The sequence below is a fragment of the Hyperolius riggenbachi genome, chromosome 8 (genome assembly GCF_040937935.1).
Source record: "Hyperolius riggenbachi isolate aHypRig1 chromosome 8, aHypRig1.pri, whole genome shotgun sequence".
Taxonomy (NCBI): Eukaryota; Metazoa; Chordata; class Amphibia; order Anura; family Hyperoliidae; genus Hyperolius; species Hyperolius riggenbachi.
Genome location: NC_090653.1, coordinates 71,483,840 through 71,499,479, shown reverse-complemented (window position 1 = coordinate 71,499,479; position 15,640 = coordinate 71,483,840).

Sequence of the window (15,640 nt, the reverse complement as noted above, 5' to 3'; positions counted from 1 at the left end):
ACTCGTGAGTGTTTGGTGTAACAGTATGACTTTGAGTAACGCACCTGATGAGCAGGTGATCTTAGACAGTATAGGCAATACTGCTCACAGAGAGCACAGAACCTTCCAGCAGCCTGAGACTCTCCAAGGGGTGGAGTCAGGCTGAGGTAGGAAGGACCAGAGAGTGAGTGACACCTGAAAATGGATGTCACTGACAGATCTGGAGGCTATCTCTTAAAGTACAGCGCAGTACAGCCCGGAGGACGTCCGATGACGTCAGCGCGCCCCTGTGAGGCGCATTTTGAAACGCAGAAGAGCCCGACCTGGCAGCCGGCCTGGCCAGGTCGGGTCAGCCACCGGAGGGGACCGGGAGCCTGCGGAGCGGCGCCGAGGGCACGTCCTGGCTGCCCACGGCTGGAGGAAGCCCCAGGTAAGTGGATGGGCATTTTTATTTTTTTAAGAGCCACCCTGAACCTTCCCTTTAAGAGGCGAGATAGCTCTCGAGGTCGGGCAAGCCAGGTCGGCAACACACGGACAGACAAAGTACAAAGACAGAAAACTGATTCGGTATCCAAGACAGGCAGGGTTTGGCAACGTGATATCAGATATGCGTAGGTACCGAATCAGAAAGCGGAGGGATAGTCAGGAAAGCAATAGGTCATAACAGATATCAAACAATGCCTAGTCTTGGGTGTGAGGTCCGTGGTCTCTACACCCTGGAACTAGTCTGATGTATAACAGAATGATAACACAAGTTCCCTAGTCTTGGGTGTGAGGTCCGTGGTCTCTACACCCTGGAACTAGTCTGAAGTATAACAGAATGATAACACAAGTTCCCTAGTCTTGGGTGTGAGGTCCGTGGTCTCTTTACCCTGGAACTCGTCTAATGAATAACAGAATAATAACACAAGTAATCTGGCTCAGTGTGAATTCCCAGGTCCTCCTGGTTCAAACACACTGTTGGATCTGACTAAGGTCTGAGTGCTTCCACGTAGTGTTCGCAACGGCAGACAACTTGAGAGTGGCCAGCTGTAACCATATATAGTGAATTGCTCTCTGGCGCCACCCTGAAGTGATCAACCAATGGCTACCAGCTCTGAGGTCAGCTGACCGGCCTGGTCAGCTGATCCCTCCTTGGCCATCATAAAAGTTCTGCCTTTCAGCGCGCGCGTATTCCTAAACCTGTGTGAACTAACAGGCTCAGCCACACTAGCTGCACGCTGCTGCGTGCAAACCGCCACGCTGGACGCGGAACCAGCCGCCTTGCTGTCATTACATGCGGCGGCTTTTCCACGTTCTGCCATGTCACTAGATGCACGCTTCCGCGTGCAGACCGCCGCGTTGGACGCGTAATCAGCCGCCTTGCCGCCCGCCAGTACACACGGCGGCTTCTCCGCGTTTTCTCATACCAACAGACCAAGTTTAGATGATAGTTGGGCAGATTGTTTGGACCTTTGTACGAGACTTTAGCTTTACATCCTCCATTCTCTGCTTTATTCTGACCGGCTAGCATCAGAGTAAGCTAACAATATATGGAACGCAATAGGGATCTGTTCACAGTTTACATGAGTGCTTTTTTGCATTTTTACACAATGCTCTCGTCTCTTTTGTAGGGTGTGTTGCAGGTCCAGTCAGAGCAGCCTTGTGCCTTTCATCAAATGAATGGCACAAATGATATCCACTGTTCAGGAAAAAAATGCATGTAGCAATACATTTCTGCAGTCAACTGCAACAGACGGGAAATGGATTGGGATAATAAGAGGACTGCAGTCTTCAACCTATTCGTTTTCAGTCCATTGCCTGGTCTATCATCATGCAGGACAGTGGTCATAGTGTGAACCAGGCCTGAATCCTTCCCTAAACTGAAATCCTCTAACTGATTCAAAGTAAAAAGATGCTCCATGTAAATATTTTACTTTAAATAAATGATCCATAGCTTTTCAGTGGGATTGTGTCCAGAGTCAGAATTTAAATTTAATAACATTTAAAGTTAAATTATATTTATTGTGAGGCTGAGGTTTTTAAATTAAAAAAACAAAGCAAATGAAAAAAAAATCGGCAAGTAGACTGTGCCCAGATATTTGTAGTTAAAAGATTTGTTCATCATAACTGACTAAGCAATCAGCTTCTTCCTTCTGCAAGCAAATCTTTTATCAATAAAGATGGCCCGAACAGTTCCAGGCGAACTTTGGGTGGTTCGCGTTCGCCGGCGAAGGCGAACTTTTGCGGAAGTTCGATTCGCCCCCATAATGCTCCATTAAGGTCAACTTTGACCCTCTACATCACAGTCAGCAGGCACATTGTTGCCAATCAGACTACACTCACTGCTGGAGCCCTTTATAAAAGGCAAGGTTCTCCTGCCGTTTTACTAACTCATCTGCCTACAGTAATTAGTTAAGGGACAGCTGCTGAGAGACTCTGCTAGGGAAACCTTAGTTAGGCTCTTGAAGGCTTGTTAGCTTTCTCCTGGCTGATTGTTATTCCTTATATTGCATCCCACCACAGCTCTTGTCTTGTCTTCCAGGGAATTGTATGTAAGCTGGCTTTTGAAATCCTACAATTCCCTGGAAGACAAGACCCTCCTCTGGAGGAGGGGAGTGAGGGAGGGAGGAAAGGATTACACTTCCTGATTTTGTAAAGCAGTGTAGGCCTGCAATTGAATATTCAATGAGATTTCTGACCTTAAAACACTGCTTTGTGTTAAATCCAGATTTTTTTTCTGGGACTTTTGATGTCTATTCCACTTAACCATGTCTCCCTCCAGGTATTAGACCCCTTGAAACATCTCTTCCTTCACTTTTGTGGCCAGCAGCATTTTTTCTAATATTTTAAGTTCGCCTCTCCATTGAAGTCTATTGCGGTTCGCGAAAGTTCGCGAGAAAAGAAACTTTTGCAGTAGGTTCGCGAACCTAAAATCGGAGGTTCGGGCCATCTCTATTTATCAAGCCACTTTTGAAGAAAAAAAAAACTAACCAATAGAGATGGCTCAAACCTCTGATTTTCTAGAAACATTTATGCTGGCCTCAAAAGTGATGGAAAAGATGTTTCAAGGGGTCTAACATCTGAGTTTTTGCATGGCGGAGTGGGTAGTGTAATTATTGGCGTACGTTAAAAAGGGGCGCTGGGAAAAAAGGGCGCCGGGTTTTTAACGATAAGCATGGATAACGTTTAAAAATGTATTGTACTGTATTTCGTTTAAAATTAATGTTTTTAAAGTTATAAATCATTAAATAATGTGCATTAAATCGGCAATTGTAAAAACATTAATCTTTCGTTTAGATAGTGAAACGTATAATAACGTTTAAAAAAAAAATTACTAAGTAACCCTCCCTGTACCTACCCCTAACCCCTAGACCCCCCTGTTGATGCCTAAACCTAAGACCCCCCCCTGTTGGTGCCTAAGTAACCCTCCCTGTACCTACCCCTAACCCCTAGACCCCCCTGTTGGTGCCTAAACCTAAGACCCCCCTGTTAGTGCCTAAACCTAAGACCCCCCTGTTGGTGCCTAAACCTAAGACCCCCCTGTTGGTACCTAAACCTAAGACCCCCTGTTGGTGCCTAAACCTAAGACCCCCCTGTTGGTGCCTAAACCTAAGACCCCCCTTTTAGTGCCTAAACCTAAGACCCCCTGTTGGTGCCTAAACCTAAGACCCCCCTGTTGGTGCCTAAACCTAAGACCCCCCTGTTGGTGCCTAAACCTAAGACCCCCCTGTTGGTTTTTTCGTTTAAAAATAATGTTAAAAAAAAAAAAGTACTGTTTTTCGTTTAAAAATAATGTTTGGAAAAAAATATTGTACTGTTTTTCGTTTAAAAATAATATTTAAAAATGTATAAATCATTAAATAATGTGTAATCATGAGAAACAGTAATAAAACATTAAGTCTCCGGGCGCCGATTTTAAAACGTTAGTTTTCTCCGGCGCCCTTTTTTCCTATCGGGCGCCCATTAAACGATATTTATTATAGGAGTGAATGGCGGCGCCCGATTTGTCCACTAGCCTCAGGCGCCCGAATTTACTGTTACCAATTATTGTACTGCTTCACACTGACAGACCTCTGTAACGCACCGCACACAGCTGTTGTGTGTAGTGACGGCCGTGCTGGACTGGTGCGTACCATGACGAGAGTGCAGGTGATGGCGGCTTTCCAGCCCATATGGTCGCCGGGATGAGGTAGCTCAATGACAGAACAGTGACTGTCCAGCTGATCGAGCTAGCCCCTTCACCGCGGCAAGGTAACAATCACAAAGGGGAATTGACACATGTACATGCCTTTGGTGTTGTTGTTGCAGCTGCAGTGCAGCCAGAAAAATTAGGCAGGCATGTACACGCACCAGAAAAATTATAATAGCGGCCGCTGCTAGCAGCAGCTTTAAAAATTCAGGAATCCGCCTGGAGTCCTGGACCCTGCTGGTGGTGGCGGAGAAGGCAGTCAAGCGGCCTGCAGGCAGAGATGCTGTGTGGGGAGCGACTTAGTCTTGGGGCAGGCAGTCACACAGCGTTCAGGCAGAGATGCTGTGTGTGGGGACTGACTTAGTCTTCGGGCAGGCCTGACCGTGCTTTGCAGACCACGTGGTCAGATGGACCCTTGACCCGACTCTGTGTGCCAGAGATGACACCACTTGCCTTTCAACCTCTCGGTACAGTTGGGATCACCTTTTTTGAGAAATAATTGCGGCCTGGTATCTTCCACTGCGGTGTGTGGCTTTGCTTTTGTGTGCTGCTTTTCCTCAGGTGGTTATCCCTTTGCAGTTTGTACTTTGTCATCATGTGCCTTCGTAAGGAAGTTGTCCCTACGCGGGTCTTGGTCTTTCCACGGCTCAATTTTTGGTGCCAGAGAGTACAGATGGCATTGCTCTCATCTGAGGCAGACACACAAAAAAAATGTCCACACCGCAGAGCCCTGGGGTGATGGCACTTTGGTGGTGGCGGCCGACCGAGTGTTAAGTGGGGGGCTAGAATCAGAGCAGGAGGAGGAATATATGTCACGCTTCTGTACGGAAGCTGAGGAAGATGAGGTGTTCTGTGTTAAATAGTCAACTACTTCCTGACAATCTTGGGGGTTGATGGCACGCGCCTTCTGAACACTGTACTTTGGTCCAGGGCTGCACGAAATCACGACAGCATGACCTTGAACAGACCTGCCGGGAGGCCTGCCCCTGCCTGTTTTGGGGGGGGATGAAGTGAAAGGTATGCACCGACTTGACTAATACAATGTACGGTTACACAGGTGCAGTGAACAGGTATGCAGTGACTAGTATCAATACAATGTGCAGCTGTCACACAGGTGCAGTTAACAGGTATGCACGGACTGGTATATTACGCAGTGTGCAGTCACACAAGTACTGTGAGCAATTATGCAATGACTAGTATTACAAATTTGCAGCTGTCACACACACAGGTACCGTGAACAGGTGCAGTGACTGGTGGTATATAACACTGCGTGCGCTCACATAGGTAGGTAGGTGCATTGAACAGGTGGGTATACAGTGATTGGTATTACAAATGTGCAGTTGTCACACACACAGGTACCGTGAACAGGTACAGTGACTGGTATATAACACTGCTTGCGGTCACGTAGGTAGGTAGGTGCACTGAACAGGTGGGTATGCAGTGATTGGTATTACAAATGTGCAGCTGTCACACACAGGTAGTCACTGAATGTGCTGGGCCTGGCAGTGGCACAGTAGGAATTACCAAGGGGCCAAGGTCCAGCAGCTGCGACTGACAGGGCTGTATATGCAACACAAGTGTCCGTGACACACACACACACAAAAAATACATCACAAGAACAACAATAGCTCTCAAAAGAGAGATGAGGAGTGCTTTTTAGCAATAAGATCAGCAAGAAGGAGCAACCTAACAAACCTAACACAAGAGCCTAACTAAGCTTTCCCTACGTCAGCAGCAAGGTTCTCTCCCTTCTCTAATTACTGCAGCCACATGAGTAAGTGAGTGAAATGGCTGACGCTGCCTGCGTTTTATAAGGGGGGGGGGGGGCTCCAGGAGGGAGTGTAGCCTGATTGGCTACCCTGTGCCTGCTGACTGTGATGTAGAGGGTCAAAGTTGACCCTAATGATGTAGTATGGGGGCGGGTCGAACTCGCATATAGTTCGAGGTTGACTGCGACCGAAGTTTGCGTGCAAATCGTTTGGGCTATCTCTAATTGTGTTTCCGCATGGAAAAGACAATTTCCTTTGATTATGCATTCGACTCGAAACTACGCTAAGTTAAAACTTAATTGCAATATACAGTATATATATATATATATATATATATATATATATATATATACCCGCATTTCCTTATTTACGGCTATGTGCAAAGTTTTACGTGAAGTCAAAGCTTCACGTAAAACTAAGTGACCATTCGTGTAAAACTTTGCATAAACGAAGTCACAACTGAACGCAAAGGTGCCGGCTTCAAGCTCGAAGGAGGCGTGCTCAAAGTTTCGAGCTCAAGGCGTACACCACTAGTCAGAACACCTGATCTGCATGCTTGTTCAGAGTCTATGGGTATAAATATTAGAGACAGAGGATCAGCAGGACTGCCAGGCAATCTGCACTGTTAAAAAGTAAATAAATATGTCAGCCTCCTTATCCCTCTCAGTTCAGGTGTGCTTTTAGGAATTAGTAATGAGGCGTGCACAAAAAAGGTACAAAGAAATTTGGCCGCCCAATATGGGTTAGTAGAATATCAGTAAAATTTACAGTCTACGTTTTTACAGTGCAAATTACCATAGTAAAGTAAATAAAACCAATATTTTGCTACAACTTAACACTATTCTCACACAGAATCCTCCCTTGCCAATGCCTAACCTTAACCCCCCATGCCTAATCCTTAAAAACACCCCCCCAAGCCTAACCTTAACTGCCCCTCCCCCATGCTTAACCCTTAAACCCCCCCCCCCCCCCCCACACACACACACACACACCTAACCTTAATTGACCCCACCACCAATCAGTTGCGAATACGATAATGTTAATAATGATAATGTTAGAGTTGGCCCAAACTTTAGATTTTGGGTTTGCGAACTGCAATCTCGAACTTCCCAAAAAGTTCATGTTCGCGCGAACTGGGCGAACCGCCATAGACTTTAATGGGCAGGCGAATTTTAAAACATACAGGGACTATTTCTGGCCACAAAAGTGATGGAAAAGTTGTTTCAAGGGGTCTAACACCTGGAGTGGGCATGCTGGAGTGGGATACACGCCAAAAGTGCCTCGGAAAATTACGTATTTGACGCAGAGTAGGGTTATAAATCCCTAAAGGGCAGAAATCACATTGCATTCCTAAACTGGAGGCATACAGTGCTTTAAGACATCTTGCGTGTGTATACTGTACATGTATCCGGTAGTATAAGTAGTGTACTGCTTCACACTGACAGACCAAACTCACTGTTTAACGCACCGCAAAGAGCTCTTTGTGTAGTGATGGCCGTGCTGGTGCGCACATAAACCTTCTATTGAGCAAAAATTCTCAGAAAATGATACAGGCAGCGCTTTGCTGAGCGGATTGGAAACGAACCGCTCAGATGAGAACACTCGCATAGGGAATAATTGCACAAGCTATTTAGGGCAATATTCAAAATTGCCGTTGCTTGAAAAAAGGGCAAACACACCCTAGGTGTGAACAAGCCCTAACAGAACCCAAGCCTGTCACCACACTCTGCTGCAGGGTCATATGAATGACTTTTGTGCACTGCGGTGGGATGCGACTAGGCGGAGCATCGCAAACGCACTGGCCGGGTGTCAAACCGACCTAACGGCGCAAAGGAGGTTCAATGAATCCAGGTCAAAGTTTGGTGCCACCACAACTAATATATTGTAAATGTGGTTTCCTAAACATACTGTATCTAATAAAACTATAATGATTACCTGAAAGATTAAAGGGGAACTGAAGAGAGAGGCATATGGAGGCTGCCATGTTTATTTCCTTTTTTAGCAATACCAGTTGCCTGGCAGCCCTGCTGACCCTCTGCCTCTAATATTAGCCATAGCCCCTGAACAAGCATGCAGCAGATCAGGTGTTTCAGACTTTAAAGTCAGATCTGACAAGACTAGCTGCATGCTTGTTTCTGGTTTTAATCAGATACTACTGCAGAGAAATAGACCAGCAGGGCTGCCAGGCAACTGGTATTGATTAAAAGGAAATAAATATGGCAGCCTCCGTATACCTCTTACTTCAGTTCCCCTTTAAATTCCTGCAGAGAACATATAGACCTTATAGTTACAAAAACGTACTGCCCTAGGTTATTAGGATAAACAAGCCTTGTAGACTAGCACTGCCCTCTTTTAACTGCTAAACAATCCAAAGCTGTAATTAGGTTCTGGTATTCCTGCCCTGCAGACAGAGGCTCATTCCTGCATAAGCTGAATAATGATCATGCTCCAAGACACTACTCTGTCACTATAACCAGCAATAGGCCACATTCACGCCACTATTCTAAAAAAATGATGTAACACCGCATACAGATCAATACACACTTTCACCCATGATTTTGTGCACCACTATGCATTTACACGTGTATTTTTGTAAGTTTTTATGTGGACTTTATACAGACTTTAATGTCATTTTTTCAATTTCCTTGAAAAAAATGCTTGTGTTAAAAAAACACACAAGCAGGGGCGTAGCAATAGGGGTTGCAGAGGTAGTGACCGCATCGAGGCCCTTGGGCCAGAGGATCCCCGAAGGGCCCACTCTCAACTACAGTATTAGCTCTTTATTGGTCCTGTGCTCATAGTAATCACTTCTATAGATACTTTGCATAGTGGTGATAATTAACAAGCTGTTCCCCATCCCCTTCTTGCACCTGTGACACTGTAGTTGCCATTGGCAGGTTTTGGTGCGCCATTTCAATTGTTATGTATAGAGTGCTTGGGGGGCCCCATTGTAAAACTTGCATCGGGGCCCACAGCTCCTTAGCTACGCCACTGTACACAAGTACACACTGCATGCTCACTGAGTTGCCCGGATTAAGATGTAATGTAGCCCCCTAGGCAAGGTAGTAGATCTGGAGCCTCCTTGTGGTCCTTTTGGTAAGATGAAGTGAAGAGAGGTCAGAGACGGTGGCAGGTGGGCCCCTTGACAAACACTAGGCCCCAAGCACCTGCCTAGGTTGTCTGATGGATAATCCTGCTCTGCCCCATAGCCTTCCATTGGCATGTATTGTACGTGTGTGGTGCAGAAAATGCATAACTCTTCATGCAAGCAACGTTTGCGTTTCCGTAGAGATATGAAATGTAATAGGAATGCTTATGGAATCTCATAGGTCTCTGTGGATTACATGGCCTGTGCAGTCCCCTAAAAAGGATCATCTGAATTCTCATCGCACACAAAACTATTTTTTTAATTCACTTCAATCAGTATCAGTGATGATCGTAATTAGCTAATTTACGATTATGCAAAATAAATTAAGTACATTTTTGCATTTACGCTTGTACGTAATTACGATTTGTAAATTCAATTGATTGCATAGTGATTCGTAATTTCGCCTAAAATTCCTCTTAATTTTCGCAAAATTTCATGCTGATTATGGCGGTGAATAACAAAGCCCCCATACAAGGCAATGGCACCAAAATTGCTACATATGTTAAAGGATACCCGAAGTGACATGTGACATGATGAGATAGACATGTGTATGTACAGTGCCTAGCACACAAATAACTAGGCTGTGTTCCTTTTTTTCTTTCTCAGCCTGAAAGAGTTAAATATCAGGTATTTAAGTGGCTGACTCAGTCCTGACTCAGACAGGAAGTGACTACAGTGTGACCCAGTGTGAATCAGGACTGAGTCAGCCACTTAAATACTTGATATTTAACTCTTTCAGGCAGAGAAAGAAAAAAAGGAACACAGCATAGTTATTTGTGTGCTAGGCACTGTACATACACATGTTCGATCTCATCATGTCACATGTCACTTCAGGTATCCTTTAAGGAGAATAGTGGGTACAAGTCTAAAAAAGAATTTTCCAAAAAGAACTTCTAGTTTTTGAGAAAATTGATTTTAAGAATGCAAAGAAAAAGTGTTTTTTTACACTAAAAAATCACAGTTTAAAAACCATTTTTCTTTCCATATTTATAAACGATTTTCTCAAAAACTACGTCTTTTTGAAAAATTATTTTTTTGACTTGTACCCACTATTCTCCTTAACATATGTAGCAATTTTGGTAGCAATTGCATGTATGTGGGCTTTGCTATTAAACGCTAAAGTCGGCAAGAAAATTCACGAAAGTGCGCAAAAATTACATGAAATTTTACGCGAATTTATGAAATATTAACTATTACATGCAAATTCAATTACGATTTTCCCTGAAATTTCACATTACGATTACGATGTGTAAAGCTAATTTCGATGCGAAATTTCAGCCCACCACTGGTTAGTATCACTTGCACAGTTGTGCAGTGCTATATGTGTAATAAGTAGACTTCAGCTGGACATTTTTGCTGAAGCAAATGGGTTTTGTTTTTTCTTATTGATTTACAATTTACAAAAAAAAATGGATTTCTTTATATTGATTTTCATTCAGCAAAAAAACCCTGCTCTTGGTAGGGGGTCTTTAATATCACTATTATTACTGCAAAGGGTCCATAACAACTCCCACCTTCCTGAGAATGATTCCAGTGTGATTGAGGGTTGTCAGAACAATAGAAAGACTTGCACTGTGCCATCTACAAATTAAACAGTGTGAATTTCCACCACACCCATTTGTGTTCTCTACCTCTGACACAGGAGACCTGGGTTTAAATTCAGTAAGCCTGCACCTATTCAGTAAGGAGACCTTGGACAAGACTCCCTAACACTCCTGCCTACCGAGTGCGCTTTAGTGGCTGCCCTGCAACCGTTTTGAGTACGCTAGGAGAATTCTTGGAATTTCCACAAATAAATGCTCATCAAATTTAGAACTGGCAGCCTATTAAAAATCATTGGACTATTTCCACTTACATGCATATTTTCATGCACATTGATGCTTAGAAGAAGAATAATGAAAGCAGGTGGTTTAATTCACTGAACAATGTTGCGTGGTTTTGGATAATGTGCATATTACGATGCGTATGAGGTTTTTTTTGGAACTCTGGGCATGAAAACGCACACCCAGGCCTGAGAAAAATTCAGTCTTCACATCTTATCCTCTGCGGATATGCTGTGTCCATCACGACCTTCATATTACCGACCATTGTGCAACCAGTCCAGTCAGATCTGCAGCCACTCAGGTCCTCTACTGCCACTTGGGTCTTCCTTCGCCAGGGAAAAAACGCCACACGGGAGCCTCAGCAGCTACCCATTGGATTTAAATGGACCAACAAGAATTCTCTCGCCTCAGGGAGGTTTCTCATTGGTCCACCATCTGATCAGTATCAAGCGGCACAAAGTGGTCATGCTGTTGTATGTTTTGATAGATTTTCGGTCAGGGAAAATATTGACCATTGGTTTATAGGTGCATTGTAAATACTCATTAAAAGGAGATCACCTTGTTTGTTTCCCATTTTAAGGATACCTTCACTGCCCCCATGAACTCTGTGGCCCCTCAGCTACATCGGCTTCCCCTCCAACTTAGAGCTATGTCTTCCATTCAAACCTCTGACTAAGCAGTTAAACGAAGGGCATATGTCCCCTCCATGTGCCCTTTTTGTTTGTGTTCCAGAATGGTTGAGCTCAGCAGCCATGGCTGGGAGTGTTCTCGGCATGAGTGGTTCTGAAAAATTTGTAACGAGGAGGGCCCGCAGAGTGGACAGAGCATGTGCCCTTCAGGGGTGGGGCGGTGGTGGTGTGTGTGTGTATGTATGTAAGTGTGTGTGTGTGTGTGTGTGTGTGTGTGTGTGTGTGTGTGTGTGTGTGTGTATATATATATAAATGAACTGCCTTGCAGTAATGCTATAGTCTGTGGCCCACACACAAGTAATTTGGGGTTCACCAGTAGTGTTGGGCGAACAGTGTTCGCCACTGTTCGGGTTCTGCAGAACATCACCCTGTTCGGGTGATGTTCGAGTTCGGCCGAACACCTGATGGTGTTCGGCCTTTTAAGTTCAGGTTCGCCCCGAACTACTGAATGGCCCGCGAACAGGGCCCCTGTTCGGCCGAACAGGGCCCTGTTCGCCCGAACATGCCGCAATACGGCCCCCCTATGGGGTCGCAGGCATAAGGGGGGAGCATGCCCCGATCGCGGGGGGGGTCGGAAATTCCCCCCACCCCCTCCGCTACCGCTCCCCCCTCTGCCCGCTTCCCCATAAAAAAAGTTTAAGGCAAGTTAAACAGTACTTGGTGGCTGGCCTGGCACTGGCAGTGGAGTGAGGAGGAGTCCGAGTAGCAGAGTGACGCGTTGAGGCCGGGCAGCGGGCGGTTCAGCGGTAGTACCCTTGTGGTACTTCCGCCCTTTCTCTGACCTCACGTCCTCTACGTGATGACGCATACGAGGGTACGCGTGACGCGTACCCTCGTATGCAGAGGACGTGAGGTCAGAGAAAGGGTGGAAGTACCACAAGGGTACTACCGCTGAACCGCCCGCTGCCCGGCCTCAACGCGTCACTCTGCTACTCGGACTCCTCCTCCTCCTCACTCCACTGCCAGTGCCAGGCCAGCCACCAAGTACTATTTAACTTGCCTTAAACGTTTTTTATGGGGAAGCGGCCAGAGGGGGGAGCGCTAGCGGAGGGGGTGGGGGGAATTTCCGACCCCCCCCCCCGCGATCGGGGCATGCTCCCCCCTTATGCCTGCGACCCCATAGGGCCCCCAAAATGGGCATGTTCGGGGGTCCCATTGACTTCCATTGAGTTCGGCGTTCGGGCCGAACATGCCGAACATCTGGCCCATGTTCGGCCTGTTCGGCCCGAACCCGAACATCCAGGTGTTCGCCCAACCCTGTTCACCAGACCCCAAACTACTTCTCCCTCTGAGTTGCTACGACTCGGAGGAGAAATAATATTTAAATCTGCCAGGAATTTGAGCGGTAGCAGGGTGAGCCAGCATTTGGCTTACCCTGCGCCCAACTCACCGGCGGCCAGTGGCGTAGCTAAGGAGCTGTGGGCCCTGATGCAAGTTTTACAATGGGGCCCCCCAAGCACTCTATACATAACAATTGATACAGTGCACCAAAACCTGCCAATGGCAACTACAGTGTGAAAGGTGCAAGAAGGGGATGGGGAATAGTTTGTTAATGATTACCACTATTCAAAGCATCTATAGAAGTGATTATTATGAGCATAGGACCAATAGAGAGCTAATACTGTAGTTGAGGGAGGGCCCTTTCGGGGCCCCTCCTCAGGCCCAAGGGCCCTGATGCGGTCACAACCTCTGCAACCCCTATTGCTACGCCTCTGCCGGCGGCTTACATTTGTGTACACCTCAAAAAGGGTTTGGTGTCACTCTGTACTCAAATAGAGTTGAAAGATGCTTCTTACAAGTAATAAGTAGTACAGATGAATTAACAACAATTTTTTTTCCACAAACATTTTGCAAGAAATAAACATAGAGAAAAAGGTGAATGTACTTTATGCCTAATAAGCAAAAAAAAAAAAAGAAGAACTTTATTTTTTGTTAACCATCCAAAATAGCCAAACACGCGAGCAGAACAGGAACTGCTGGTCAGAACACGGGACACAAAGCGTGTAACTACAGAATTCTTAGAAGTGTCCAAGCAAGGTGGAGTACAACTGAAAGGCCACAGAGTTTTTGAGGCACTGAAGAAGCCCCAGGTATGGCCACCTCAAATATATATATATATATATATATATATATATATATATATATATATATATATATATATATATATATATATATATATATATTTGAGGTGGCCATACCTGGGGCTTCTTCAGTGCCTCAAAAACTCTGTGGCCTTTCAGTTGCACTCCACCTTGCTTGGACACTTCTAAGAACTCTGTAGTTATATATATATATATATATATATATATATATATACAGTGGCGTAGCTAGGGTGTTTGACACCCGGTGCGGATAATTTACCGACACCCCCCCCTCCCCCGAAAAAAGCGCAGCAGCAAAAAAACGGGTGTGGACATGACATCATATGAGTGGGGGTAACTGTAATGTAACTGTAACAGTAAGGCAGTGGGCTAATATAGGTAGCCAGAATAGTTGCCCCCAGCATAGGTCAGATAGGTAGGTGCCCCCAGTATAGGTTAGTTAGGTAGGTGCCTCCAATATAGGTAGCCAGTATAGTTGCCACCAGCATAGGCTACCTAGGTAGGTAGGAGACCCAATACATGTTAGATAGGTAGGTGCCCCCAGTATAGATTACATAGGTAGCTGCCCCCAGTATAGGTTAGATAGGTAACAGCCCCCCAGTTTAGGTTAGATAGTTAGCAGCCCCCCAGTATAGATACACCACACATGCTTTATACACACACACTGTACACAGATACACACACTGTACATAGACACACGTACACACACACCACACAAACTGTGCGCACGCACACACACACACACTTTACACACACAGACACACCATACACACTGTACACAGACATACACACACACACACTGTACACAGACACACACACACACACACTGTACACAGACACACACACACACACACAGTACACAGACACACACTGTACACACAGACACATCACACACACACACCACAATGTACACACACACCACACACACACTCACAGATAAACACACACACAGATTCTGCAAACTCTCCTGTACATCTCCTGGTGGGTGCACTATGGCTGCTGCCTGCATGCTGTCCCGGGAAAGCTCCAGCCTCAGATTACACTCAGTGTTGGCAGCTAGTGTTGTCCGGATCATGAACGATTCGGATCTTTGATCCGAATCTATTTTGTGAGTCGAATCATCCGAATCATCAAAATGAGTGATTCGGATCGCAAAAGGGGCGGGGCCAGGAGCGACACGCCCCCTCTCAGCGGGCAGCGGGGTCCTGGAAGCAGAGCAGAGATGGATCGCTCTGTTGGAGGGGACTCAGGGGAGCCAGCCTTGTAGGGACAGGTAGAGGGGACATGGGTGCCATTGCCAGATATGTGTAGAGCACACATACTGGCTGAAATGTGCTGCTCATTATAGGCTGTCTGTTCGTAGTTGTGCACAGTGAACACATTGGAAACTTTTGGCTCAGCTCAGTAACTTTGCAGGCACTGTGATTGCAGCGCAATATGATCCTCCTGCACTCGGCACTAAAGAGCTGCACTTATCTTCTGGGAATGCTTTCTTTCACTGTGCGACATTTGCATTCAAAGAGTACAGATGAACATGTAGGTGAAATGTATGTAAAGCATATGATTGCAGCATGTGGGTATTGTGTGCAAACATACATTTCTGCTCTCTGCTCGTCCCTCCTACCTTCTCTGTCCACTCCCTGCCCTCTGTCCATCTTCTCCCCTTCTCTGTGTGTCCACCCCCCCTCTCCTTCTCCTGCCCTGCTAGTCATTTCACCCCCCGAATGCTTCCCTTGTAAAATGATCCGAGATTCGGATCAAAGATCCGGATCTTTTCAATGATCCGATTCGAATCATCTGGATCATTGAAAAGATCCGAACTTCCCATCTCTATTGGCAGCTATGGGAGGGGGTGGGGTTACTCTGCCTGACAGACACTAGTGCCTCATACCTCCCAACATTTTAAACTAGGAAACCGGGACACTGACCACACCCCTAACCACACCCCCTAACCACACC